General features: G+C 38.2%; 1 protein-coding gene, 1 long non-coding RNA gene and 1 pseudogene across 5 annotated transcripts in view; 2 read left to right on the top strand and 1 right to left on the bottom strand.

Annotated features, from left to right (window-relative positions):
* Positions 1 to 26,040, bottom strand: part of Erich1 (glutamate-rich 1) — a gene marked incomplete at its 5' end in the record, with an annotated part of 52,793,804 nt that overhangs the window by 37,118,153 nt on the left and 15,649,611 nt on the right.
* On the top strand, positions 342 to 11,996 carry LOC148000545 (cytochrome b-c1 complex subunit 6, mitochondrial pseudogene; annotated as a pseudogene).
* Positions 12,574 to 26,040, top strand: part of LOC134482374 (high mobility group protein B1-like) — a 31,279-nt gene continuing 17,812 nt past the window's right edge. For 2 of the 5 annotated variants that reach the window (XR_015639885.1, XR_015639887.1), the window contains exons 1-2: positions 12,574 to 12,709; positions 16,811 to 16,897. This is a non-coding gene — a long non-coding RNA (high mobility group protein B1-like). Of the gene's footprint in view, positions 12,710 to 16,516; positions 16,596 to 16,810; positions 16,898 to 17,042; positions 18,909 to 26,040 lie in introns of those variants that run through there. The other 3 variants (XR_015639884.1, XR_015639883.1, XR_015639886.1) reach the window with 3 other exon arrangements.

Genomic DNA, 26,040 nt, shown 5'->3' with positions numbered 1-26,040 from the left:
GGCCATCCTGCCTATCAAAATTTTTGGGCAGCCATTTTTAAATATTCTCTACCAGCCCAGAGTTTGCTGGACTTAAATTTGAACCCAGTTTAATAACAATGCTTAAATTCCCTGAAATACTAAGTAATTTTAGCCCACATTAATAACAATACTTTTATAAAGGAACTGATCAGTGTCAGCAGAAAGAAATACCTAGATTATTTTCCCAGAAGATTTAGGTGAACTCTATACTCAAGTGCTTTGTTTGTTTTGCACTGTCAACAGCAAACTCATAACAATTTTGATAATTTCAAGACCTTTATTTTGATTCATTGGAATAGTTCTTTTATATTTTTTCAAGCATGACAACACACCACTTACTGCTCTCCACTGCCTATACCCTGAATATCTATAATGAGCAGACATCTGCGACGGTACCCAGTGAACAAAAATTATGATCCAGTATAGACTATCCTGACTAATGCATAAAATACATCCATCAGTGAAGGAGCTCTGTGGATATTACTAAAATAGTAAGAGTATTTAAATCCTCAAAATGAAAGGGTTTTCCTGATAGACAAAGGTACCTAGAAGATGCTGATAGAAAATTGATTTAAAAAGTGTTGGGACACTTGCAGATGACATTTTCCTGACTGAACCCAGACCCAAGAGTCCTCTGCTGTATATGTGTTGGAGGCCTCATCTCAGCTGGTGTATGCTGCCTGGTTGGTGATCCAGTGTCTGAGAGATCTCAAGGGGTCCAGGTTAATTGAGACTGCTGGTCCTCCTACAGGGTTGCCCTCCTCCTTAGCTTCCTCCATCTTTTCCCTAATTCAACCAGAGGAGTCAGCAGCTTCTGATCATTGGTTGAGTGCACATATCTGCATCTGACTCTCAGCTGTTTGTTGGGTCTTTTGGAGGGCAGTCATAGTAGGTTCCTTTTTGTGAATGCCACATAGCTTCAGTAATGGTGTCAGGTATTGGGGCCTCCCACTTTTGTCCTGTCACTGGACCTTCTTTTCCTCAGGCTCTTCTCCATCTCTATCCCTGCATTTCTTTCAGACAGGAAGAATTATGGGTCAGAGCTTTGGCTGTGGGATAGCAACCCCATCCCTCACAGCTTGAGGAAGATTCAATAAGTTCCCTCTCCCCACTATAGGGCCTTTCATCAAGGGTCCCCCCCACCCTTTGAGTCCTGAGAGTCTTTCACTTCCCAGGTTTCTGGTACATTCTAGAGGATCCTCCCAACCTCCTTCCTCCCAATGTCACCTGTTCCCATTCTTTCTGCTGACCCTCAAGGCTTCAGTCCTTTTCCCCCACCCAATACCAAATCATGTTCCCCTCTCCCCCAACCCCCATCTCCTTTCCTTCCCCTGTCCTTCCCTTCCTCCTCCTTGTGGTTACTTTCTTCTCCCTCCCAAGTGGAATTGAGGGGTCCTCACTTGGGCCCTTCAGCTTGTTGACCTTTTTGAGTTCTGTGAACTATATCCTGGGTATTCTGTTCTTTTTGTTTTTTTGTTTTGGCTAATGTTCTTACTTGTTAGTGAGAACATACCATGCATGTCCTTTTGGGTCTGAGTTACCTCACTCAAGATGACATTTTCTAGTTCCATCAATTTGCCTGCAAAATTCAGGATGTCCTCATTCTTAATTGCTGAGGAGTATTCCACTGGGTAAATGAACTACATTTTCTGTATCCATTCTTCTGTCATGGGAAATCTGGTTGTTTCTAGCTTCTGGCTATCACAAATGAGGCCGCTATGAACACAGTGGAGCACATGCCCTTGTTGCATGGTGGGAATTTTTCTTTATTTACATTTCAAATGTTATCCTTTCCTGGTTTTCCCTCCAGAAACCCCCTGTCCCATTCCTCCACCCCCTGACTCCATGAGGGTGCTCCCCCATACACCTACCTACCCACCCCCTAACTCCCTCCCTTGCATTCTACTACACTGGAGGATCTAACCTTAGCAGAAGCAAGGGCCTCTCCTCCCATTGATGCCTGACAAGGCCCATTCTCTGCTGCATAGGCAGCTGAAGCCATAGGTCTGTCCATGTGTACCCTTTGGTTGGTGGTTTAGGGTGACATATATCTTAATTGGATTGCCATTCTGAAAGTAAGTCAATGCATTCATGTCATTTTGCTGGGGAAGTTTTGGTTAGGATTCCCAGGTTTTGTAGAAACTCTTAAGTGACTTGTTTTCTTGAGTATTAAATGTCACATATCATGCAGTAGGTTTTCAACTATTTTACACAATTAAAAGATGAGGTGACAAAATCACCAAAACTATAAACTGTGATGAATAAATGCTGTGTGATACATATTTTCTCATATAGCCAAGGGTCAGCCAGGTTTTGTAAAAGTCATATTTTAGTCCTGAGAAAATCACATCTACTTAAAGGATAAAAAATCCACATTCAGGATGGATATAATGGAAGTGGGAGCTATTATGTTCAACCTATTTGCCTCTGAGTTAAAGGGAAGGATGTTATTTATGGTTTCAATGCATGGATACCGCATTAAGAATTGGTCATTTGATTTAAACTTGTGACCTTTCTGAGTGGCACAGTAGATGTTTTTGTCCATTTGTTTTCTCTAATTAAAATCTTATTTCTATAATGTGAATGGTGACATATAATATTTTTTAAGAAAATCAGATCTTAGAACAAATCTAGGAGAACAAAATCCCTTCTAATTGCTTGTAATCCATCTCATTTCTTTCTGACTTGTGCAAAACCCTTGAGCACCATAAATGTCATAATACTTCTTTCCATTCCTAAATAAAACCAGTATTATTCATCTTTACTTGTTCTATTCATTGTAATTAAGGATGATTGAAAATAAAACCAAAGTTCTAGTAAAACAAATATCAGACAACCCAAGATAACTTAATTTCACTCAATGAGACTGAATCATTTTAGTACATTGTGGCCATATATACATTTATATATTGGCAAATGCTAAATTGGGGCTTATTTTCCCCTTTAGAGAGACAGGTTTCAGGTAATGCTGCATATTATACACATGAACAGGCTCACACACTGTCTTCAAGGAACTCCAAAACTTAATTGCTTGAATTCAAACCCTGTTCTGTATCAGTGATTAACTATATGAAGTTGACAATTAGCTTTATTTGAGTATGTCTCCGTTTTCTATACCATGGGAATAAAGATAATACAGCTAATATTAGTGTTCCTATATCCCAAATTCATTTATGGAGCTTGGCACTCAAGGGATATGATTAGTGCCCTTATAAAAGAGACTTAGACAAGATTCCCTCCCTTTATTCAGCAAAGCAAGGACATATAGAATGCACAATCTCTGAAGTATTGAAAACCTTCCTTAGACACAGAACAGATGGCCTAGCAGTCCAATTTTTAAAATACATGAGTAGACATTACAGAGGTGTGATGGAAGTGGGAAACTGGCTTGCTTTCAAATGCCATGTAAATTATGTAGAAAATCTGAAAGAATCAATACAACATCTCCCAGAACCACAACATAGCACAATGTCATCGCACAATGGTAGCATTCAAGGATGCTCTGTGCACATTTTCTTTCCTTTGACTCCATCCAGGCTGCTGGCCTATATTTATCACTCAGATACAAAGTGGGTCTTCTACCTTAGTTAATCTTTTAAGCACCATAGTTTTCACACTTCACCAAGCTGGTATCCAACCACACCTAAACTACTGCTGGCACCAAAAGTTTTCCATCTCACTGCAAAACTCATTTTCTTCTGAGTCCTCACAGTTCTCATAGCATCAAAAATTCAAGTCCAAAGTTTCCTCTGGAATTTAAGGCTAACTCTTGACTGAAATCCCCTATAAAATTCGTCACAGGGCTACTTAGATGTGTTCAGCTGATAAAACCCTACCAAGCCTGCTGGCCTGAATTCAGTCTCCAGAGCCTCCATCGTAGAAGTAAAGAACACAGTCCCACAAGTCCTCAGGAGTCCCCCACATAGTGCAGTACACATGAGCACTATCTCCAACACAAAATTAATTTATTTGCTTGAGCTAAATTAAATGTATTTCTTGCTTACAAACGAATGAAACTCGGACTATGGTATTTTATTTGGCTTTCACAATTACTATGGGGTAACCCCTAATCTACTTTTGTAACTGCTGACCTGGCTACTTCACTAGTGACACACCCCCAAGTACTTGCTGTTTCTCCTGGCTATGTGCTCAGTGTCCACCTCTCATGGTGGCTTCCTCCTCTCTCCCACACCATTTTCTCTCTAGTCCTTCCATTCTCTCCCCTCTCCTCTTTCCTCTCTCTCTCTCTCTCTCTCTCTCTCTCTCTCTCTCTCTCTCTCTCTCTCTCTCTCTCTCTCTCTCTCTCTCTCCTACCCCTACCAGATAACTCAGAACCTGTCCACCTCTTATCCTTCCATTAAATGGCTGTTCCAATGTCATTTAACCAATAGTTTTAAGTTACAGAACAGGTTTATACAACAAAAGCTTGTAAATTTGAGAATTCACTCATAGGCAACTAGACCTTCTTCAGGTACAGAGTTTAGCATTACAATATGTAGCAACACCAAACCTCAACAAATTGATTAATTAATTAAAGTACAGGCATATATTCCCAATCCAAGGAGGGGCACAGGAGAGTAGCCATGAAGGATCGGAGCAGAACAGACTGAAACTCGGTAGGAAAGATCTTAAGGTCCTGTGACTCCATAGAAACTTCTAAGTAACTCTGATATCCTGCAAGCCTTAGAGGCCTTACTTCAGCACTATAGTCTTGCCTTTGTATCCCACGTGTTCACACACTGGGGCTGGCTTTGTTTACTGTACTGAGTCACCTTTACTGTAAGAACTACCCCCCTCCCTGATATTCCTGCAATTCCAATAAAACTTGTGGTTTAAATTGGACTGTGTCAGTGTCCATAGTTTGGCCTTTCTTCAGTTTCCTCTCTTGGGTGCATTGCTTTATATCTCCCTGAGAGAGTGTCACACAACACTCCACCAGAACAATCAGGACATTATTTTTCTATTCAGCTTCACTCAAAAACTCAGAGCTTTGGCAAATTGGAAAGTTCTTTGACAGCATGGTAACATGGATTCTCAAGAGTCCTCATTTCCATTGAAACTTTATGACCATAGCCTTTATGTCCACATCCCTTTCAGCATCCTGCTCTTCTGCATCCTGAAGAGAATCACCCATTTAGCTGCCCTTGTAGTGTTCTAGGCTTTCTCTTGCATGCTCTTCACACTCTTCTAAATGCTTCCTGCAAGACCTCCAAGACCTGAGAGCCACAGTTTTAATTACAACAGTCACCCCACTTCTGAAAAAGTCTCCAGTTTTCTGTATGAATTACTTCTTGTGTCACTGTAACCGAAATACCTGAGAAAACAACTTAAGAGGAATTATTCATTGTGGTTTATAGTGTCAGAGGGTGATTCTGTCATGGAAAGGTCAGCATAGTGAAGAAGCTTACATTGTTGTAGACCAGAATCACACAGGGAATACAGGACTAAATCAGGGGCACACAACTCCCAAACAGACAAAACTTAACTCACTCCTCCAGCTGAGATTCAATTCCTACTCTCCTTTCTTACTACGAATAAAGGTCTCATTGCAGTCAGTAAGTTAGTTTCTCCTCATCCAGTTGTCTTTAGAAATGCTTTCACAAACATCTTCAAATGAGCTCTCCTAATTACCCAATTATTTACAAATCCAAACAACTTGGCAATCATAATTAACCATCACAATGTGAAATAAATAATAGAGGAAGGATTGACTTACTTGCCTCCCAATTTGAGGGGTTTTGTCCATCATAACAAGAGGGTATGGTGACAGAGATGAGCTCTCATGATGATGGCTAAGAAGATACAAGAAAATGCCTGCACCAGCTCACTTTCTCCATATTTTTCTATTTTCCTCCAGTCAGATCCCCTGTCTGTGGGATCAGACTGCCCACATCCAAAGTAGGTCTTACCCACTTAGTCAGTCTTCTCATAAGGAAATGGGATTTGTTCTCATGTTGAGGGTTATAAGGCCAAAGCAAGCATGGACAATAAATAACAAAAGAGCCAAGAAATATTACGGATTATGAGAACATGAGCAAGATTTCTTAAGCAATGTGCTCTTGAGCATAAGTAAGGTGATTTTATTTGAGAAGACCAGACACATACAGGAATATATCTTAACATATTTCAGAATATGCTCCATTAATGAGTTCATTCTTAACCATACTTAATTTGAGATAAAGCAAGAAGCAAAGATGGTGGATGCAATTTGGGGCATGCTGACTTCAAGCTCTTGTAACACGTGTTCACAAGGTTCAGTTGGTCAACAGGAAAAAACACTTTGGGGTATACTCTGCTTGTGCTGTGAAGTTGTAGATTAGGAACACAAGAGCCTACAACCATGAAGGTGTGTTGATTTAGGAGTGTGTTCCTGAAAGTTATGGCCACACGCACAAACTCTCTGAAATGCTTTTGACCACAGACACATTCACAGATGTGCTTTGCCAATCTTTAAGGCACTTCCTGATCCACAGATGTAATTTGCCAATCTCTTAGGCACTTCCCAATCAAGTCAAGTTGCCAGTGAAAAATCACTACTAATCACAAATGCTCAGAATGGCATTCAGAACAATGATATAATTAGGCACAAATGTAACAGAAATACAAACAAGTTAAGTATGAGGAAAATTGCAAAACTCATGGAAGAGAAAAGTAGACATAAATAAGTGGTAGATTATCTGTGATCATAGGAAGTCCCAATTATGTCAACAGTATATCTTCTCTAAACTTAATCTTCAGATTCAAAACAATCCTATTCAAATTTCTAGAATACATATTAAGAAGTTAATTCTATAATTTTTACTGAAAAGTAAAGGACTTAAAACGAGTAAGTAAATGCTAAGAAAAACAAAGAAAACGGGACTTAAAGCCAGAGTAAGCAGCATAATGTAGCACTAGTGAAAATAGACAAGTGGGTCACTAAAACTGTTTACACGAATAGAAACAGATCTACTTAATAAAACAACCAATCATTGCCCCCTTATCAAATAATACTGATATATGTGTATATATATTTTTCTAGGAAACAAAACCAAGACAGAGAACTTCCAAGCATCACAAAATATCACAAAAGTCACTAAAAATTTATCACATGTTTAAATGTAAATTTAAAAACTATAAAGAACAGAACATGTAGAAAATCTAGAGGAATTTGGGCTTGGCAATTAATTTTGTATGTAAAACTGAGAGCAAGACCCATGAAATAATTGTCTATGAAAGATACTAGCAGGAAAGTAGAAATTTTGCATTTCTTATAATGAACTTTTTTTCAGTACACGAAAAAATCTTAAAGCAAAGAACAATAAAGTTTTTAAATTGGTTACTAATTAAAACCTACAGGTATGGTGGTTTGAATAGGGATGGCTTCCATATACTCATGGGTTTGAATGCTTGGATCAGAGGATGTTGTACTATTAGGAGATGCGACCTTTTGGAGTAGGTGTGACGTTGTTGGAGGAATATGTCACTGAGGAGGTGGGCTTTGAGGTTTCATATAAACTCAAGCTCTGTCCAGTGTGGTACACAATCTCCTTCTGCTGCCTGCCGAATTCCCAGCTCATCTTCAGCCCTAAGTCTGCCTGCATGCTGTCATACACCCCATCAGGAGGATAACAAACTAAACCTTTGTAACTGTAAGCCAGTCCCAATTAAATGTGTTTCTTCATTTTTGTTTTGTTTTGTTTTGTTTTTTGATAAGAGTTGCCCTGGTCATGGTGTCTCTTCACAGGAATAAAACCCTAACAAAGACAGCAAGTGACAAGGTAGCCCATAGAAAGATGTTTCACATTACACAGCAGCAAGGGAATTTGAACTAAAGCAACAATGAGGCACTGCTATTCATCAAGAATATCAAATACTCCTGAGGTTGCAGAGCAAGAAAGAACTCATTCTTTGTTAGGAAGAATGCAAAACAACTTTGAGGGGCCTTCCTAAACTAAACACGGCTTTCCACTGTAAAACTAAACATGGTTACAACGTGACCTAGCAGCTGCATTCTTTCCCACACGTTTGACATATATACACGTTTCTTTTTAAACATGGATATTTTATGAATAATTTCCCAACTTGGAAAGAGCTAAGATATTCTTTATTGGATGAGTAAAGAAAGAAACTATGCTGCTTATGGCATGTAATGCTATTCAACTGTAAAAAAGACATAGGAATACATGAATCTTAAATAGATGTGACCAAGTAAAAGAAAACAATGAACAGATTGCATAGTGTGTGCATAGTGTATGATTTCAATTGTATGATAGCCTAAGAACAAAGATGGAGACAATTAGAAGATCAGTAGTTCCCAGAGGTAATGGAAGGGGGTAGGCTATCACAATACTGAAGAATTTTCCTGTAGAGACACTGTTTGATTCAATGGTAAGCATTGGCCATTTCTCATTATTCATTTGTCAAAACCTAAAGGACAAACACCAAGAGTGAATCCTAATATAAACTATGGGCTTTGGGTACAACAAGGTGCCTAAATTGTAGCAAATAGACCATTTTAATGTGAGATTATAGCCCATGTTCCATTGTGGTTGAGAAGGCTAAGATCAGAGCTAGATAGGTATATGGGAACTCCTTGTTTATTCTATCCAGTTTTGTTGTGATGAAAACTTTTCTTAAATACAACCTTTTGAAAAGACTGACTTAAAAAACCATATTTCTAACTTCTTTGAAAACAAGAAAGATCACTGCAACTACACTTCCTATGGTAGGGATTCTCGGGAGTTGTGTATAAACTGCCCTCTTGGGATACAGACAAGCTACATTTATCAGCACCCTGTCAAGTCTGCTTTATACCTTTCCATTCTGTGTCTGGCCCTGGTTACTTGAGTTTGTGATGCCCTGCTGTGCTGGAACTGTAATGGTTTCATTTCCTTACTCATTTGTGCATTTGACGTTCAGATTGAATACTTGAATTACAATATACAGAGCAGTGATTGGAAGTTAGAATGCAGGGCTCATAGTGGATGAAAGTGGAGATTCCAAATGGAAGATAGAGATGCTAAGTTTATTGAAAAGAAGACCCAGAGTCTCAAGCTACAATTGTATGTCTTTGAAGTCCCGAAACTCACATACCAGTGTCACCCAGAAAGTGACCCTACCCGACCTGGATCAGAACCTGCATTTTCCCAAGTTCCCCAGATAACTCCTAAGTACTCAAGAACTTGAGTAGCACTGACCTAGGTGATTCCAATTTCTTTTCCTGGTAAGTCAGCTTGTGAATTCGAAAGAACACAGTACTGGAATTTTATGAACATAATCTGGAATATGTTTTCTGTTACTATGCTGTTTAGGAATCATTGGAAAAATTACATTTCCCTGGTTTTCATATCTGTCATATTAGGAATCTTAATACATGCTTTATAAAATATACAGTACTTATAAATAATAAATCACCCCATACAGTGTCTGAACTACAGTATGACTGAAAAGATGTTGTTGCTATTCTTTACTTGCTCTCTTCTATGAGAACAATGGTCTATAATTTCATGGATTTCAAACCCTGCTACAGATTTACTTCCTATTTCTGGTGCCCCTCACTTAAGAAAAAAATTCACAAAGTACTAAATCTTAACAAAAGTAATTTTAGATTTTTAAATTAATATTTATTGAGTAGCAATACATAGAACTAATCCAGAATTTACTTATTTATTTATGTATGTATTGCATGTAAGGACATGTGTGCACATGAGTGCATGAGTGCATGTATGTGTGTGTGTGTGTGTGTGTGTGTGTGTGTGTGTGTGTGTGTGTGTGTGTAAGTCCTAGAACCATTGTGGGAGTTGATTCTTCCACACTATGAGTTCCAAGGAAGGAACTGAGGTTCCCAGGCAGGGCAACAAGTAGAATACCATCTTACTGGATGTTGTTGTTTGAGAGAAAATGACCCTCACGGACATATAGGGAGTGGCACTATTAGGGGATATGGGTTTGTTGCAGGACGTATGTCACTAAGTGATGGGCTTTGAGTTCTCCCAAGCTCAAGCCAATTCACTTTCTGCTGCCTGTAGAACTCTCAGTTCCTTCTCCAGCACCATGTCTGGAGATGTGTGCATCGCCATGTTTCCCACCATGATGATAACAGCCTAAACCTCTGAAACTGTAAGCCAGTCCCAATGAAATGTTTTCCTTTATAGGAGTTGCCTTGGTCATGGTGTCTCTTCATGGCAAAAAAAAAAAAAAAAAAAAAAACCCAACTAAGACACTGGCCCACATATCTCTCTCCCTCCCCCCTTCTCTCTTTCTCTCTCTCTCTCTCTCTCTCTCTCTCTCTCTCTCTCTCTCTCTCTCTCTCTCTCTCTCTCTCTGTGTGTGTGTGTGTATTGTTTTGTTTGTTTAATTATCAAAATGATTCTATTGGTTGAAGGCAAGATTTGATTTGAGCGTCTCTGGAGTGACAGGGCAATTATTGACTCAATTACCTACTAAGTATTGCAAAGTAACCCTAAAGCATTCTTGTGGGAGAAAAGAATCTCTGACAATATCTTTTTAAATGTTGCCCCATTGTATTTTGAGATGATGTGCTCTTCTCTGATGGAATGTTATTATTCCAACATGGCTCACCTATCATTACATTTTTCATTTTGAATTCACTAGACTGTGACTTTTTTTCAAATCTTTTATGAGCAAGGTCCCTCATGGGCCCTCCTTAATTGGTTCAGGATTATCAGCAGAGAACACTGTCAAAACTCTAGACAGTGTTTCCTATAAAAACTTACAATGCAAAACGTTTCCAAGGATAAGGTGTCCAAATGCTGATAAAAACAACCCCTTTTCTCAGCCAGTAATCACTATCTGAACTTGAATGGTCAAAGCAAGGTGGAGTTTCCATGAGAAGCCATGTTTTAGAAGAAATTTATTTTACAAAACTTAAGTTAGTTGTGTTAGGATGATGAAACAGCTTGAAAGAAAAAGGAGCTTGACAATCTCTGCTAATAGAATATTCTTGTAGCCATTCTTCCAAAACAGAGAATATCAGAAGGGATCAACCCATGAGACACCTGAGGGTTTTTTTCTGTCATCCTGCAAGTCTAAACAATTTTATCTTTTAATATGAAAGAATAAACATTCACACAGTTGTCGCACGGACCCTTGTCCCAAGATCATTGTTGAAATCAGAAAATTCATGCTCTGAGTTTGCTTTGTCCTCATTTAAAATTTCCTTTTGCCTTCTTCCTTCTGTTTTTATCCTATACTCATGAATAAATTTTCAGTCCTTTCTCAATATTGATAGCACAACATGAATATTTCTTTAGACTTTATCATATACATCCTCAGGTAGACACACTGGCCAACATCACTGTTTCTCCATTGTTATTAGAAGACATTTTAAAACTTTCATGAAGCTTAGAATTGGTGCTATTGGCAATGTTCATTTCCTTGGGTCTAAAACTTACACTTTACTGATCTTATATTTAGCCATTCTCGGGCTTATAAAAATCATGTTGAAGCAACACTAAATTTCCAAATCAATGGAGCACTCAAAAGTGAAGCTTCAGCAATATTCTAAGCAATATTACAATGCGGCCAGAGAAGGCAAGGTGATTCCAATATTACTATGAGTTGAATATTACTAAGATCTATTCTTGGTTGCTCTTGGTGTTGAATTCCAAACAAGCTCCCACCCTGGGACTAAAGGACAAATATAGGATGCTCACTGGAGCTGGAGACCCCAAAAAGGAAGAAGAAGAGGAAGAATTAGTGGACCTCCTAACAACAGTGAAAGAGCACTGTGAGCAGTTGGAGAAGTGTGTAAAGGCCCGGGAACAACTAGTGTTGTGTGAAAGCATGTGTCTTCCAGGTCACAGACAGAAGAGAATTGTACAGAGGAGCTCTTTGACCTCGTGCATGCACGGGACCACTGTGTGGCCCACAAACTCCTCAAAAGCTTGAAGTAAATGTGCCTCAGCCTTGTCACTGGGAGTCAGAATTTCGTTGATTTTGGCAAGTAGCTTCTCTTCTGTGTAATTAGCAGTCTTCCATCTTAATAAACTGATGTGCAAAAATAATAATAATAAAATAAAAAAATCTATTCTCTCCCAAAATGTTCGCACTAGGTATTATAAACCTCTCACAGTAGGCAACTTTTTTAAAAACCATCTTTGTTTTTGACTTAGCCTTCTTTTTCCTTCCCCATTTCAGTAGATGCTACAGGCCTTTGGTGTTTAGGCTATATGTAAAACTTTGCCAGACTTAAGAATTGTTTTTAGATTGACATATTTGATCACGAGAACCAAATGAATCAGGTTACCTCTAAATGATACATCAGGCCATCATATTTTGGATCTTGAACATATTTAAAGTATTTTATCTCTGTTTTCTTAGGCCATTTTCAGTTATTTGTTCATTGAGATACTGTAATTCCAGTGCATATGTGTGAATGTAAATTCCCCCAAACCTACTTGCATTCAGACAAGTCCTGGGTAGTCATTAATATGGGGGATTAGTTTGCCACTGCTTCATGAGACAGTTTCACAGGGTGCTAAGACGAAAGCCATCTGGTCCCTTCCTCATCCTTTGAGAATTTCTTTTCTTTTCTTTTTTTTTTTTTAGGAACACTGCTTCAATGGTCCAGGAGAGTTGAAAGACCTTTCATGGGGGACAATTTTCACACATCTCTCTTACCTGGAGGTTTTTCATAAGCCAGCTCAGGACCTCTCTGCTTGGTATGCAATACTGAAATAACTGGGTAAGTCTCACAAATTGAATTGAACTGACCATGGATTTGAAGCTACTGCCTTTCCCACTGACTTAAAGCCAAATAGAGTTGCCTCCCTGTGCCAAGCTTTGATCACTAGTATGATATGTTCCTCTTCCTGACTTAATGCATCCAGTCTCCAACACTGGTTTTATTTAATGTTCTTGTTCACTTCACTGGAAATGCTTTAGCTCTGGCACCTGCTGGCTGTGAAAGTGATTAGGATTTCCGGGGACCAGAGCATTTCATTTGTAGTAAGCCACACCACGGCCCATAAATTAATACAGGATTATGCTTCAGCATTCGCTCTGCAGGCTTGTTTTGAACTGAAAAGAAAAGGCAATTGAAGGATGAAGAAGAAAGAAGGGAATGACGAGATGAAAAGTGAACACTTTTACAGAACCTGACAGTGTGTATTAGCATAAACATTTGCTCAGGAAGTAACTGAGAAACTTCCACCACTGAACTATTATCCTTGGTTAGCGCTGAGGAGCGTCACTCTCTCCTCTCAAAACCAGACTCACCTTACATGTGAAAAATACCTTACCCTTTGTCAAAAATTTATACAGGTAACCTTAAGTGGCTCTGAAAGCCAGTTCAGCAATTGGAGTCACAACCTCATCTGACTTCAGCTCTGTAGTCATTCTCACTAAGGTGTCAGCAACATGGATAAAGGTGTCTTAGAGCCTCCGGCTAAGTGCACCCAAAGCCAAATGCTAGCAAGTGACCTAGGTCAAAGTCAAGAAGAATGGGAGACTCACACTGATATACTCTGCCTTAATTAGTACACTTCCAAATAAAGTAAATCCAGATATTATAGCTAGCATACATTGAACCATGGGTCAATCTAGCACCCTGCCCCTGATTTTATAAAGGCTTCAAGTTAGGAATACATCCTTCAAAATAAAATGCTTGATAATATAAAAAGAAAAAAGAGCAATATTTATTTCACAAGAGAATTATCAGAAATCCATAGTTTAGTATCAATTGATCAACTGGCTTAGAACATCAACTGCTTGCTTTATGTATATGCGGATGGCTGCTTTAGTTTGACAAAGGCAGAATGAAGTAGCTGCAATAAAGACCCGCTACATTTGTGTATAAGTTTTCCAGAAATTGTCAGCTTCTGTTTTAAGACACAGTTTTAGGTTATTATACAAGAGACACATAGCAATAAATAAAGTCCAAAGACAATTCTAACTTAGCAAATGGAATATGTAAGAGCACATTCAGTATGGTAGTGGATTCTTATGGTGAAGATTCTAGATGAAGCTAGCAACTGAAGAAATTTATCTCTGAACTTCGTGATTTTTTTCTCTAGTTTAATGCATTCAATAGCAAAATGTTATTTCAGATGATGAACCTCTACTATAGCCCCTGCACTGTATCAGGTAACTTTGCTAAATCAAGACAATTAAAGATGCTATGACTTTTTTAGTTGGTAGTCAATGGGGGAAGATAGACCATGTATTAGTTTGGGTTGCATTGCTGTGAAGAGACACCATGACCATTTTAGTCCATTATCTCCATGATGGGAAGCTTGGCAGAGTGAAGGTAGATATGGTGCTGGAGATGGAGCTGAGAGTTCTACATCTTGACCTGTGAACAGCAGAAAGGAGCTGTGTACCACACTGAGCATAGGAGACCTCATAGCCCATACCATAGTGACACATTTTCTTCAAAAATGCCATACCTCCTAATAGTGCCACTGTGTATGGGGCCAAGCATTCATACACGAGTCTGTGAAGGCCATACTTATTTAAGCTACCACAGACAATAATGAAACAATCCCCGAACACAATCTGTGGTAGGCATATACTTTGCATGGTAAAAATTCAGTTGTTAATGACAAAATGGACATATAACTAAGTAAATGGTTCAGTGGCAAGATGTGACAAGCTGTGAATTAAGCAACAATTCATGCCTTGTCTCTTTTCCATAAGCTTGGTAGTAGGATGTCACCTTGAAAGTTGGCAGGCCTCAGCCTATGAAATGAGAAATTTTACATATCCATATAGAAGTCTCTGTCTAGAATTTCCCTCTGATTAAATAACATTTTAGTACAAAAGTAGAAAGTAAAAGGGGAAATTTAACATTCTTTTTATTTACTTTTATGTTTATTTATCAACATTTATGAATCAACTTTAATTCTCTTCTCCCCCTTCATTAGCTTGTATACAGAGTTGCATAATGTAATTAAGCCAAAATTAAGGGCCATTCCTACTGCCTAGCAGCAGGGCATTAGTCACTTTTACCGTATTACTGGAGATCTTCCACCTAATACCTTTCAGGAAGAAATTTCTCTATAAAAGAAAAAAGCCTCCAATCCAGTAGTTATGTAGTAATTTTTCCTCCCATGAAAGATGATTGTGCTTCTTTTGGACTAGTATGACAATATACTAGGTAATTGTGTTAATTTAATATAAAATGTTTGCTGCAGAGAGAATAAAAGATAGTTTATTCTAAAATAAATTAAGATGACAGTGGCAGAAGAATGTGGATTTGACTTATTCTGGATATGACAGGTTCTACTCTGGAAGAGGTTACATGAATTTTCATAGTCACTGGGAAAAAAAGAAACTCATAAATAATGCATTGGGGAAGCACACGGATAGGGACAATTGAGTGACATGGTGGGGAATGGTCAGAATAATAGGGAAGTCTTGGTAGGGTTTAAATGATGACATAGCCTCTTGACTTTGGGCTTTGTGATACCACGGGTTCGGCTACACAGTACGTTACAGTTCACTGACAAAATAGTCACAAAGATAGTGTGATACTAGTTGGTAGGAAATGACTACTAAGGAGACTAACAAAAGCCCAGGTAATTTTAATTATCAGCCTACAACAGTCCACATTTCTATAATAAAGAAGTTCTAGTCATTCAGTAAGACGTGGCTTTCTCAGAGCACTTCAGTCCATGCTTCAGTATTCCTTAGACAGATACAACCTAATAAGACAGTGATGGACAAAGAGATGAAGGGTCAGGGGAGATAAAGTCAACAAGAAAAGGGAAGGGAGAATGTAAGGGAGATGAGAAGGAGAAAGGGAGGGCAAGGGAGGCTTGCCTCTGTGGGAATTATCCTTTGTAAGTTAAGATGTTTTCCAAAGACTACTTACTGATATTTCATAGGCAGAACCAAGGCACTTATCACATTAGATTTCCTTTTTTTCCTCTTCCAACTAGGATAATCGGCCCATAGTCAGCATGGCTGTTTTCCTAATATGATAGAGTCACTGACTTAAAGTACAAGTAAAATGAGGTTATTATTAACATCATTGTGAACCAGGATAATCTGCCCAGAGTCAGCATAGCTGTTTTCCTAATATGATAGAGTCACTGATTTAAAGTACAAGTAAAATGAGGTTATTATTAACATCATTATGATTGGGTTGAGTTACCTGGGTCCATTTGCTTTCTGATTAGCTTTGTGAGTAAGTAATCCTCTCTTTTCCAATTGTTACATGGAAATCTGTCTTTACTCGCACCAAGAATGACTTTCCTAAAACTGCTTGAAAAATGCTAGTTTTTTTTTTTTACTTTATCTCTTCTGTATTCTCTTTGCTTATATTTTGAGGACAATCAGCTTCTGATATTTTAATGGAAATCTGAGAACTTCCATCCCAGTTAGCTCTGAGAGAACTTTACGCTGCTGAATAACAGATATGGCAGGTTCTTACAGCTTTGTGAATAGATTCGCCACGTTCTTGTTTGGGTTGCTGACTCAGGAAATTGACATTCTACTGTTGTGCTTTTAAAAGTATTTGCTGTGACTTCATTTTTCTCCCCTCTGACAGTTGAAGCAGAAAGGTGGATTAACTTTCCTGATTCCAATTATCTTTCCTGTAGTCTATTGCTGATATGCTCCTGTGTCAGGTAAGTTATGTGAAGAAGAAGAAAATGTCATCTGGCAAATGTGACAGTGTTTGAGGGAAGGTGTGAAAGGTATTTCTTGTCACTGGTAATTCTCCAAGAACTTTTCTAAAAAGACAAGTAGAATTCTTTTGAAATATTTTAACTGGATAGGTCTTATTTTTTTCCTGCCAAATTTACTGAAAGATTACCATGCAAATGCCAACTTTTGTTTTTAGAAAAGATGTCAATTGATGAAGAAGGGTGTTTGACTGGACTTCGTTCTGTGTTTGAGAGTTTTTCTGGAAGGTGTTCTGCGTAGCTTGGTAAGTCTTTTTTGTGTATTTCTGGTTTCAGTTTTTCAGACAGTAACTCTTGTCTTGTGAATCTAAGGTCTTCATAGCTGTAGGAGAAAGGGTAGTAAAGCAATGCTAAGATAATGTCTGGTAAATATTGGATCTTGTATTCCAGGTATTCAAATGTCTTTAGTGTACCCAGCTACTGCCTTTTAATTAAACACAACTACCTGAGATTCCTGGCTAACTTACAAAGTTAAGTTTTGTTTTCTTAAATTTTATTTTTGTTTAATAATCATTCACGATTTTTGTGTGTCCAACTCTGAATCTTCTATATAGGTTTTATTAACATATTAAGCAAGTTAAGATACTTAAAATGATATTCTTCTTTAAGGTACTGTTTGAAATTTTCATAAATGCATTAGGTAATGATAGTTATCCTTGTTTTTGAGGAATGGCACATCCCTCGAACTTTGAGAATTGGCCAAGGAACTACTTAAACAGGTGGAATTAGAAAGATTTGAAGATTCTATATAAACAGATAGAAAGTGGCAGCTAGAAGTTAGGGTTGAGTTCTCTGTCTTGAAAATTACATCACCATGTCTTTGTAGGGTGTTGCAGTATAATGGGAAAATAAAACTACTTCAAAAGTTCTGTTGCTGGAGGTTGTGCCCTCTTAATTTTGCCACAAGGGAAACAAAAGTCATTATCTCAGAAGTCTCACAGGGATCACAACTATACCAGGAAGACGGAAGACTACTTGTTAACAAATGCAGTCAAAAATAAAAATTTTAAGCAGTATGCTAGTTATTTTTTATCCCTTTACTTGGCAGAAGAAGTCTTGTAAATTTAAATAATGCTTGATGCTAAGTATCCTTGTGCTGATGACCATCATTTCAGTGTAAATGCCACATTCTCAGTAAGAGTTCCTGCCTTGCCTTCCTCTTGGTATTTATTTGGTCTATAACAATTAAATAGAGATGAATCAGCTCCTTTGGTTCTCAATTTCCTCCAACTTAGTAATTGAGCATTGCCAGAATAAGAAAGCAACTCTAATCATTCTCAAGATGTCTTCCCATTCGCCACCCAATCTCCTCAGCCTAATGAGCAATCAACAAAACATTTAGTGGCCATACTGAGGCTACATAGTAATTTTATTGCTCTAGGCTTAGTGAAAAGAGAAAAAAGGAGACCATGTCAAATGATTGGAAACAGGAAAAGAGAAAAAGACAGCCAGACTTCCTTTAATTTTAGAAAAAGAAATGAGAGGACATAATATGGATTAAAAGAAAAAAGAAAGAACACTTGCAGAAAAATTAAGAGTTGCAACAAAAAGGGTTTCTATGGGTGTCATAGGCATTGCCGAGAAATACACACTTCTATGTCCTTCACACCTTGGCATACTTAAATAACCAAGTTTGATTTGCAAGATCAATTAAGAGAACATTAGATGTTCAACATCTTTAGTCATAAGGGAAATGCAAATCAAAACAACCATGAGATTTCACCTCACACCAGTGAATGACTAAGATCAAAAAAATCAGGGGACAGCAAATGCTGGCGAGGATGTGGAGAAAGAGGAACACTCCTCCATTGTTGGTGGGATTGCAGACTGGTACAACCATTCTGGAAATCAGTCTGTAGGTTCCTCAGAAAATTGGACATTGAACTGCCTGAGGATCCAGCTATACCTCTCTTGGGCATATACCCACAAGATGCCCCAACATATAAAAAAGACACGTGCTCCACTATGTTCATCGCAGGCTTATTTATAATAGCCAGAAGCTGGAAAGAACCCAGATGCCCTTCAACAGAGGAATGGATTCAGAAAATGTGGTACATCTACACAATGGAATATTACTCAGCTATCAAAAACAATGACTTTATGAAATTCGTAGGCAAATTGTTGGAACTGGAAAATATCATCCTGAGTGAGGTAACCCAATCACAGAGAAACACACATGATATGCACTCATTGATAAGTGGCTATTAGCCCAAATGCTTGAATTACCCTAGATGCCTAGAACAAATGAAACTCAAACGGATGATCAAAATGTGAATGCTTCACTCCTTCTTTAAAAGGGGAACAAGAATACCCTTGGCAGGGAAGAGAGAGGCAAAGATTAAAACAGAGACTGAAGGAACACCCATTCAGAGCCTGCCCCACATGTGGCCCATGCATATACAGCCATCCAATTAGACAAGACGGATGAAGCAAAGAAGTGCAGGCAGACAGGAACCACATGTAGATCTCTCCTGAGAGACACAGCAAGAATACAACAAATACAGAGGCGAATGCCAGCAGCAAACCACTGAACTGAGAACAGGACCCCAGTTGAAGGAATCAGAGAAAGAACTGGAAGAGCTTGAAGGGGCTTGAGACCCCATATGAACAACAATGCCAAGCAACCAGAGCTTCCAGGGACTAAGCCACTACCTAAAGACTAAACATGGACTGACCCTGGACTCTGACCCCATAGGTAGCAATGAATATCCTAGTAAGAGCACCAGTGGAAGGGGAAGCCCTGGGTCCTGCTAAGACTGAACGTGATTGTTGGGGGTAGGGCGGCAATCGGGGGAGGATGGGGAGGGGAACACCCATACACAAGGGGAGGGGGAGGGATTAGGGGGATGTTGGCCTGTAAACCGGGAAAGGGAATAACACTCGAAATGTAAAGAAGAAATACTCAAGTAAAAAAATAAAATAAAATAAATTTTAAAAAAAGAGAACATTAGAGAAGCAGAGATACAAAAAGTTATCTCCTGGGAGATGAATGACACCTCAAACTTTTAAATGCAGGGTTCCTTCCCAGAGTCAAGTCCTGTACTGATAGTACTTGGCATTTCCTCAGTTTTCTTGCCAAAAATCCAAGTGTGACCTGAGCCAGATTAGAAATAGACAAGGGAGGAAGGCAAATGGAAGTACAGTCTCATTGGAAATATTTTTTTAAAATGCATATTGTGGAGCAGCAGATACAGTGACCCATGCATTGAATCTCCACAGAAATTTTGATGCGAATTGTGTGGTGGTTCACAAGGACAGACTATAGGCTGCAGACGTGACTCAGCAGTTAATAGTACTTGCAATACAATCCTGGGGAAAGGTTTGGGTACCAGCACCTATATCATGAGGCACACAAGCACCTAGAACTCCTGCTCCAAAGAATCTGATGCTGTCTCTGGCCTCAACAGGTACATCCACACAAATGTGCATATGTGCTCACACAAACACATGAACACATGTTTTTAAATAGAAAAAAGATATCGAAATAGGCAAATAAATCTCAAACAATATTTGATCTAAGTAATTTAACACTCCATGTGACTCAACTTTTATAGAACCCAATGCAATCATCAAATAGAAGAACCCAATGCAATCATCAAATAGAAGAACCCAATGCAATCATCAAATAGAAGTTGTTGACTTTCTGAAATTGTCCTTGTAAAGTTTATATTTTCTTAGTAAAAGTGAGACTCATAGAGCTGGAAAGATGGCTCGGTGGTTTGGAGAGACATACGTCACTTATGGAGGTTCTAGTTTCTAATTCCAGTATCAAATGGTGATTCAGAACTATCTGTAACTCCAGTTCCACATCCAATATCCTTTTGTGGCCTCTATGGCACTAAGCACACATAATATAACATACAGGCAAAACACTTAAACATATACATTGAAAAACAAAAATTTTAAAAAGTGAAATATTCTTCATTATTTCTTGTATATTTATTAATACAAAAGATGATATATATAGATGATGTGTACCAGACCAATATATCCATTAGTTTTTTTATTCTTGTTTTTATTGGTTTCTTTTTTGAGACAGGGTTTCTCTGTGTAGCTGGGGCTGTCCTCACTCTGTAGAACATGCTGGTCTTGAATTTGAAAATAGTTTTTAAGATTTCTTGTTGCCTTGTTTCTGGGCTTTATCAAAATACAAATTATATAAAGTACATTTGGCACAAATATACAAGTTCTGCACTCATATACTATGCAATCTACTAAAAAAAATGGAAAGTAGGGATTGGGAGATAGGTCAGTTTGCTGTGCATGAGGAACTGTTTATTACAATGGGAATATGAGCTAGAGGTAACGTGAGGACCATGAGATTTCAGGGTATCTGATCTTGGTCCTATGCAATCTGTGGCTCCAGAAAAGGGTAAATAGCTTTCTGATCAGAGAGGGACAACTTCCTTTCTTGAGTAGCTTTTCAGATGACTGAATCATATTCAAGGGGCTCTCAATCTTCCTCCTCACTCAGAAAAAGCAATCCAGGTAAATGTGCATATAGTTCCTCAGAAATCCATTCTGAAGCATGTACTTTTATGTCTCAAAAAGAAGCCTTAGTAAATATCAATGATTTAAAAGCACACTTCCATGCCACATCAAGGACCATACTTTCTAGCAACAGCTCATTTACAACCTGAAGAAAACTGTCTGAAATAAAATGTACGAGGGTAGCTTTTAAGATACCTTAGCAGTTGAAACTTGATAGGATTGATGTTAAAATGTTCTGGCATTAGTGATATTTACCACAGTAGCCCAACATGAAAGCACCAGGGTCACTTCCTGATCTCCTTTCACTGTGTTCCTCTCCAAACATATAAATATGATTGACTGTGTGGAAGCTGCTCCTAGTAGTCTCATCATAAATCCAGAGTGATGAATGTCTTGTACACAGTGCTGAGCATTCACAATTGCCTATAATACTATTGAAGGAAATTTTTATTATGAATACATATCACCTGTAAAACTCACAATACATCATGTGGAGTAATATCACAATAAGAATGAGAAAAAAACTGAACCTCTAAATAGGCACATGCTTTTATGTACTTTGACAAGAATTTTTATTTTCTTTCTAATCGATCCATCAATGTAACAATAAATATTATTATGGAAAATGAAAAATACCTGAAGCATTTACTTGAAAACTTGATTTTTTTTAAAAATAAAGCAATGTATGACCTTTGTTATTATGCTATAGTCATTAGATATTAGTGCTAAAATAGTTATTTAGATCTGGAACAATGACAATCTCCACCTGGGCTGATTTGAAATGAACTCCTTATGTATATTCTCCTTTTAACTTTATAACAATTTCAGGTAATAAATATTTATACTTGGGAAGAGAATTCATGATGTTAGAATTGTGCTCTAGTTAGCTCAAATGTTATGAATGATTAAAGTCACAGAACTTTGATTATTTGGGAATCATACGTTAGCCTTATCAGTATTCATCTAAAGAAAATTTGGGTCACTGTTCTCATTAAAAGTACTGTATGAAAATGAACCCTAAACTTAAAAGATCTCAACCTTGGGGTTGGGGATTTAGCTCAGTGGTAGAGCGCTTGCCTAACAAGCGCAAGGCCCTGGGTTCGGTCCCCAGCTCCAAAAAAAAAAAAAAAAAAAAAAAAAAAAAAAAAAAAAAAAAAAAAAGATCTCAGCCTTATTTGCTTTATGACTTCCTCAATCAAGAGTATTGGGTGGCCATGGCTAGGTCTCCCTGAGGTCTGTTATGCCATTGGATCCAGATATTGAAAGAGCTTGTGCTGGTTTGAAGGGTCAGCTGGGCTGGTGTCTCAGAGCTCAGCTAAGCTCCACTCTGTAGCTCCCTTATTGTTGTAGACAATTAATCTCTACACAAATCTACCTGGAGACTGCGGTACACTTTCCTTGTTACCTGTCCCAGTGTTTTGGGTTCCTAAATTAAAGACACACACACACACACACAGAGAGAGAGAGAGAGAGAGAGAGAGAGAGAGAGAGAGAGGGAAAGAGAGAGAGAGACAGAGACAGAGAGACAGAGAGAGAGAGACAGACAGATACACACACACACACACACACACACACACACACACACACATACACACACACACACAGCCTTATATTTTAACATGGCTTGAACAGCTCAATGGTCTAGTCACTTCCAAACCTCCAGGCAGTGATAAACCCAACTCATCATTTACTAAAACCTATAGTCCATGGTCCCCGACTCTTACATGACTGTTCTGCTTTCTCTTCTGCACCTCTCAGGCCTAGTCCAGATTTCATTCCTTTCCCGGCTCTATCTTCTTGCTCCTCCCTCAATTCCTTGCCCCGGAATCTTAAACTCCCACTTCTGCCTTCCTGCTCTGCCATTGGCCACTGGTAATGGCTTTATTTACGAATCAAAACCAACTGGAGGCAGGGACCCTCAGCACCTTACTATGGATTTTTGTGCACTTTTGGGGACACAATTAACATAATACAAGCATTAGACCAAATCTACAACATCCCCCTCTTTATCCATTCAAAGGGCCTTTTTTTATCCGATATACAATGAACATAGTTATAACAGTTATGTGAACTATAAGGTATGATATACACTAATAAAATCCAGCCCATCAATTTTGTCAATTTATGTATATTACTCTAACATCTATCCTAACTTAAAGAGTTTATAATTCTATAACTGAATTCTATTTTGATTTTAACTTGTATTAACATCTGAAAAAATCCTTTCACATCTAGATCATCGTTCTTAATACTAAACAGCTTAAGTTTGATTATGTGACTATAACTAGTCTTCATCCCCATCAGAGATTCAAGAATTAATTAAATATTACCTGAATATTTAGGAAGCACAAAAATATAGCTTCTAAAACTTGTAAATGTAAAATGTTACATTTTGTGGATTTTTTAGCTATTTAAATAAAATCTAGCTTGCCTCAAAGAGAGTGTCTCAGGATGGCACACACTGGTATAGTCTAGTTTGTAGAAATTGTTTCTCTTTATATTCAGATAAATCACCCCCAAGCTCATTGTGATGTTGCAATTGTCAAATAAGTGTACCTCTTCATTTTTAAGCACACTGCACACCAAGGACACTTGTCCTTTTTTGTTTCATTTCAACCTAAAATACCATGTATTGATATTGAACCCAAGTTGAGTTTTTGTAATGAAAGTCAAAAGAACACTAAACCATTTGATTCCGCTAGAGGCAATAAATATTTCGTGACTCCATCAGGTAATCTGGAGATAAGAAGTACAATTAATTTTCTTCTCTTTTCAAATAAAACAATTTTCGTTAAAGAAATGGCATCCTAGTATCAGCCTTGTTCACAAGACACAACAACAGAGGAAAAGCATGATTCTAAACAGAGGTGAAGATATGATCCCTTTGTTTGCTGAAGAGAATCACCCTGATACTTTCTGTAAGGGGAATATGCTTCCTGTGTAAATCACAAAAATAATAGGATAATTATGTGAGAAACCTATCAACTTTGTCTTTCTGGCATCTCAATAACTCTCAAAGTGAGTAGCGAAAGCATGATGCAACAGAATTTAAAACGTTTCCTCTCCGAAAAAGTATTACAGAGTGAATTACAGTATTAGTTGTCCTACATGTCCTATGTTCTGCAAGCCAAGTGGCATGCATATATGGTATGGTATTTTATGTATCAACCATCTCATTATTCTATTTCCTTAATTGTGTGTGTGTGTGTGTGTGTGTGTGTGTGTGTGTGTATCTTTCTGTCTGACTGTCTTTCTGTCTGTCTCTGTGTGGCTATATGTACTAGAGTTCAGGGGCCCACAGAGACAAGAGGTCATTGGATCTCTTGGAGCTAGAGTTACAGGTTGTTGTGGGCTGCCTGACATAAGTGCAGGTAACCAAATTTAGGTCTTCTGGAAGGCAATACATGCCCTTAGCCAGTGCATAATCTCTCTGGTCCCTCAATTTTCTCTTAAATTCATTTGGGCTACTAAGACACAATGAGCAAGGAAGAATAAATGCAATTAAATTTAAGGTCTACAATTTGGTTCTATATGATAGTTTGCATTTGTATTCTGAATAAACATTTTTGGAGTGTTTCCTAAGTTAGCTTCTTTTGATCCTCACATCAACTCTGTGAGGTGTACATACTCAGCATTTGTAACTTGTATTTTATGGTAATGCAATGACGGTTGAAAAGGCTGAATGTCATCACTACAAAGTAGGCAAAAGGGAGACTACAATCAGGCCTTAATCATACAATGGTCATCTCATGTTCAAACCAAGGAAAGACCAATAAAACAATACAAACAAGCATTAGGTTCGATTATTTGGCTGGAATAGGTCTGATCTCTTAAAATCCAGTTAATTCGAATAATCAAAGGTGTTCTTGAACAAGAAAGCACCTGGATTGAGGGGGCACATAAACTGACCACAGTATGCTCTTACTGTCTCAGTAGCACTTACAATATAACACAACACAGTCAGAGCTTCCTTTACTCTTTCCCTTGCTTTCTGTCAATCTGCTTAATGAACAGATGTCTCTTCTCAGTTCTCTTTCTCTTCATGCCATTTGCTACACTGAGGTTCTGAGAAAGAAATCAGTTCATCCTCAAGTATGGTTATGATTGTGTGAAAAGTCCACAAGTGAAAGATAACACATAAAGAAATGGATGTGACAGACATAGCCCTCAGGAGAGATTTTGTTGTTTTCATAATGTCAACATAACATACTTTCAGTTTTAAAATAAACTTGAATTATCTTAAAGTGTAGTTTTGAATAATATGAAGATATATTTGCCATGGGGCCAATGATGTTAGACTAATTTATGCTACCCCTTAGAGGATTACTTTCCGGTTTTACTTTACTTTGTGGTGGCTGTCACTACGTAATCATTTACAAGCAGGTGATGAGAAAATACATTTTATATTGCTCTTGTGTTAAGTCAGAGCCCACAACTCTGATGTACTAAGGAATCCTCTTTACTTAAAAATAAATTTTGCTATATTCCAAGATCCACTCTAACTCTTCAGTGGGAAATTTCTTCTTCATCTATTGAGGGTCTAACATTTCATAGTCCTCAAAATTCCATGTGCTTGAAAAAAACCTTCCAGAGCTGAACATGAGGGAACAGCCACCACCATCACCAGTCCACCTATATTCCCCAAAGGTATTTTGGTCCCAGATTTGCTTTATTTCCTGGTATTTAATGCTGTTTCTTCTGTGCCTCTCAAAGCTTCTAACAGTACAGACAACTCCATCAGTAGAGTCCTGTCTCTGTCAGTCCCTGTGCAACCTATCCTTCTAGGGCATCATGTTCTCAGACACTGGGCAGACACTTGTCTCTTCCTTCTGCTGTGGCATTCATCTTTCAAAGTGCCCAGGACTTGAAAGCAACATCCAGAAGGATTGGTTGACAA

Source organism: Rattus norvegicus, chromosome 16 (assembly GCF_021556685.1).
Source record: "Rattus norvegicus strain SHRSP/BbbUtx chromosome 16, alternate assembly SHRSP_T2T, whole genome shotgun sequence".
Classification (NCBI taxonomy): Eukaryota; Metazoa; Chordata; class Mammalia; order Rodentia; family Muridae; genus Rattus; species Rattus norvegicus.
This window is presented reverse-complemented; position numbering and strand designations above follow the sequence as displayed.